This window comes from Lagenorhynchus albirostris, chromosome 4, assembly GCF_949774975.1.
Source record: "Lagenorhynchus albirostris chromosome 4, mLagAlb1.1, whole genome shotgun sequence".
NCBI classification, from domain to species: domain Eukaryota; kingdom Metazoa; phylum Chordata; class Mammalia; order Artiodactyla; family Delphinidae; genus Lagenorhynchus; species Lagenorhynchus albirostris.
The window spans coordinates 132,453,164-132,457,926 of NC_083098.1; the positions used below are offsets into that span (position 1 = coordinate 132,453,164).

The 4,763-nt window shown below is 38.4% G+C and overlaps 1 pseudogene; it reads left to right on the forward strand.

Moving 5' to 3' along the window:
* Positions 1–1,119: 1,119 nt before the first annotated feature.
* LOC132519504 (oxidoreductase HTATIP2-like) lies at positions 1,120–1,859 on the forward strand (annotated as a pseudogene).
* Positions 1,860–4,763: the final 2,904 nt, after the last annotated feature.

Genomic DNA, 4,763 nt, shown 5'->3' on the forward strand with positions numbered 1-4,763 from the left:
AAAGAAGTGATCTGTAGCCAAAGCCCCAAAGCTTTATATCTTGATGAGCAGAGTAAGAACAGCTAAATCTGGTTCAAGTCAGCTTTAGGTAAATGATTATTAGATTCCATCAGCCAGTGATTCTGCCTTCTCTCATCGTGTGCAAGAAAAAACAAAACAACTAAACATCCCAGTGCCACACTCTACTTCTCTCAATATGGAATTAATTTTTGTACAAAAATCATATTAATCCAAAGTATTATAGAAAGACTCCAGATGAGCTTAATTACTCAAGAACCAGTTTGAATATGTTCCATCAAATAGTCTGAACAATCGTAGTTCAACCAAACAGCAAAAAAATTTTCCAAAACCATAGGTAGGTACTGGATACTGCTTTAATTTCTGTTAATTAAAAATGCTTGATCTACTATGGCAGATCCTGGTGTAAGATCCTTAAAAGAAAATAATTAATTCATTCAAGTTTGAGATAACACCTAATCTGTAGAGCTTGTGACCTGATTTAATCAAGCTCTGGACATTATTGTTGACCTATCCAAAAAACGGTTTTTTTTTTTTAATTGAAATATAGTGGGTGTACAATCTTATGTTAGTTTCAGGTCTACTACATAGTGGTTTTACATTTACATAGATTACAAAATGATCACCATGATAAATCTGGTGACCATCGGTCCCCTCACAAGGAACATGGTTAATATTATTATTATTAACCATATTCCTTGCTTTATATTACATTCCCATGGTTTATTTATTTTATACCTGGAAGTCTGTACCTCTTAATCCCCCGCTACCTATTTTGCACAACTCCTCTACCCTCCTCCAATCTGGCAAACACCTGTTTTTAGCTTTCACCTGTAAGTGAGGTCGTGCGATATTTGTGTTCGTCTCTCTGATTTATTTCACTTAGCATGATAGCCTCTAGATCCATCTGTGTTGTCAAAAATGCCAAGATTGACACAGTCAGGTAGGCGCGGACAGGGGAGGGGCCTCACAGAGGCCGGCGAGGGGAGGAAAGCCCTGGGCTGGAGGGATGGCCAAATGTCCCGGCCCGCAGCCCTGAGCGCGGGCGGTGGCGGTGGCGGTGGCGCGCTGCTTCTGCTGCATCCTGAGGACCCGGGGCCGGGGGCCGGCTCTAGCATGGCCGAGACAGAAGCGCTGCCGAGGCTTCGGAAGACTTCAGGATGCAGAATAAATCCGTCTTTATTTTGGGTGCCAGCGGGGAAACCGACAGAGTACTCTTGAAAGAAACCCTGGAGCAGAGCCTGTTTTCCAGAGTCACGCTGACTGGCCGGAGGAAGCTCACCTTCGACGAGGAAGTTTCTCAAAACGTGAATCAAGAAGTGGTGGACTTTGAGAAATTGGATGACTACGCTTCTGCCTTTCAAGGTCATGATGTTGTATTCTGTTGCCTGGGTACCACCAGACAAAAAGCTGGGGCAGAGGCATTTGTTCGTGTTGATCGAGATTACGTCCTGAAGGCTGCAGAGCTGGCAAAAGCTGGAGGGTGCAAACATTTCAACTTGCTGTTCTCTAAGGGAGCTGACAAGTCAAGCAATTTTTTATATCTGCAAGTCAAGGGAGAAATGGAAGCTAGGGTTGAAGAGTTAAAATTTGATCGTTACTCCATATTTTGGCCCGGAGTTCTATTATGTGATAGGCAAGAATCTTGCCCAGGTGAATGGTTGGTTAGGAAGTTCTATGGCTCCTTACCAGAATCTTGATCCAGCGACCATTCTGTGCCAGTGATGACTGTGGTTAGAGCAATGCTGAACAACGCAGTGAGACCAGGTGACAAGAAGGAACTGCTGGATAACAAGGCCATCCACGAACTGGGGAAAGCTGATGGCTCTCGCAAGCCGTGACCACAATGGAGAAATGCTTTCCAGTGTCAAACTCAACACCTATCACCTAACGGTAATTTCAGGATCTTAAAAAAACATGTGCTTTAACTGTGGTTTCGCTATTCTCAGTCGCCCAGATCCAATCAAAAAATGATCGTGCTCTGCATCAGCATTTTAGAGCCTGATTCTACATATGTAAAATCACCCTGGGGGCCTTTCAAAAATAGAGATCCAGCAGCTCCCTAGTGGTCTGGTGTCTCATGTTCGGCACAGAAATGAGAGATTCATAGGCCCTACCTCAGACTTTCTGAATCAGAACTTGGGGGGTATGGGCACAGAAATCTGTTGTTTTATTTAAGCTTCTCTTATGATGCCACTGGTGGGGAGGCCAGCTTTGAAAGCTTGTCTGCAGAGTCACAGCAGCAGTGCAGACTTTATGTATCATGCAGATGAGTTCTGAACAAAAATTGTTGACATTTGTGTCTCTGAGTTACCCAGTGCTGACTGCATGTTAATTGTGTAAGTGAACATTGTGCTTTACTACTTCTTTAGAATATATAATAAAAGTTATTATATAGCCAAGCTTATATAATTCATGGGAGAATTAAATAGAAGAATTAAAATAAATGTACAGTCGTGGGTGTCCTTACATTGTTAGAAAATGCCTAAGTAACGGTGGTAATATGCAGTAGTTTGGCCAATGGGATGATAGAATAGCAGCTAATACATATCAAGTACTTGCTAATTGCTAGCCTTTACACATACTGTCTGTCCTTTAACCCTGCAGACAATCCTTATAATTCTTACAGGCAGTACTATCATCCCCATATCTTAGGTGGGGAAACTGAGGCTCACTGTGGTTAAGTACCTTGCCCAAGGGCTTAAAGCTGAAGCCTGAAGCTAGGAAATGGCAAAGCCAGGATTCTAACCCAAGTGAGCCTGAATCCATAGCTTCTGTTTTTAACTACTCTGCAAGAGCATCCAGTGTCTGTATATTTACAGGAAGTTACAGTTAATTGTTGCTGGATCAGTACATGCCATGGATGAATAAACTAGAAATGTTTGGGTTTCTCCATTGGTCTAGGATCCCTCTAATGATTAACCACAAAATGTTCACATAGCCAGTAAATGTATATTTCAAAGTGCTTCACTTGAAAAACTATGGAAAAGGAAAGGAAGAGGCAGAAGGAAGGGTCAAAGTCAAGAGGAGCACACTGTTAATTTCCATCATGGAACAAAGGAAATTTGTCTTAACTTGTGTGCTGGGGGAAGCAAGGTAATAAATTTCAAGCTTCAGTGGACAAAAAAAAAAAAAATGGCATGATTTCACTTTTTTAAAGGCTGAGCAATTACAGATATATATGTAATATAATATATACTTTTCTTTATTCACTGAGGTTGCTTCTATATCTTGGCTATTGTAAATAATGCTACAATAAACATTGGGGTGCGTGTATCTTTTCAAATTAGTGTTTTTGTTTTCTTCTGGTAAATACCCAGAAGTGAAATTGTTATATCATATGGTGGGTTCTATTTTTAATTTTTTGAGAAACCTTCATAATGTTTTCCATTGTGGCTATACCAATTTACCTTCCTGCCTACAGTGCACAAGGGTTCCCATTTCTCCACATCCTCACCAGCACTTGTTATTTGTTGCTTTTTTGATGATAGTCATTCTGACATGTGTGAGGTGGTGTCTCATTGTGGTTTTCATTTACATTTCTCTGATGATTAGTGATGTTGAGCATTTTTTATGTGTCTCTTGGCCATCTGTATGTCATCTTTGAAAAATGTCTGTTTAAGTCCTCTGCCCATTTTTTGAGCAGGTTGCATATTTTTTTGATGTTGAGTCATATGAGTTCTTTGTATATTAACCTTTATAAATACATATATCCTTTTTAAATATTTTCTTCCATTCAGTTATCCACCTTTTTGTTTGGTCAATAGTTCCCTTTGCTGTGCAGAAGTTTTTTGTTTGATGTAGTCCCATTTGTTTATTTTTGCTTTTGCTTCCTTTACCTGAGGTGACAGATCTGAAAGAGTATTGCTAAGACCAATGTCAAAGATTGTACTACCTAGGTTTTCTTCTAGGAGTTTTATGGTTTCAGATCTTACATTTAAGTTTTTAATCCATTTTGAGTTTATTTTTTGTATATGCTGTGAGAAAGTAGTCCAGTTTTATTTGCATGTAGCTGTCCCATTTTCCCAACACCATTTATTGAAGAAGCTGTCTTTTTATTGTATATTCTTTTCTTCTTTGTTGTAGGTTAATTGAACATATAAATGTGGATTTATTTGGGGGCTCTTTATTCTGTTTCATTGATCTATGTGTCTTTTTTGGTGCTAGCACCATACTGTTTTGATTACTGTAGCTTTGTAGTATAGCTTGAAATCAGGGAGTGTGACACCTCCAGCTTTGTTCTGCTTTCTCAAGATTGTTTTGACTATTCTGGGTCTTTGTTGTTTTCATACAAATTTATAATTATTTATTCTAGTTCTGTGAAAAATGCATTCGTGAATACTGCAATGGGTTATCAAGTTAATTTACTTTACAAAAAATTTACAAAAATTGTTAGTGTCCTTTAATAGATATAATTTTACACATTAAATAGCAGCGTAAATAGTTGCTCTTTCTTAATATCCAAAAATAATGAAAACTGATCAATGACTTCTCTAAAAAATAGCTTTTTGACTGCCATCAGTGAATTTCTGCAAAATAGAATGCAAAATAAATATGTAATTTTCTAATAATAAGCAGATGTTTATTACATATCAGCTATGTGCAAAATATTTTCTCAGTACCAGAAAAAAAACAGAAATCATTTAAATCAAATATCAGCAAACCAATTTGTCTTTTTCTAATTGAAGCAAAGTGATATTCATATTTAGTTGTCATGTATGTTTTGAGGTCTACTAATATCCAGT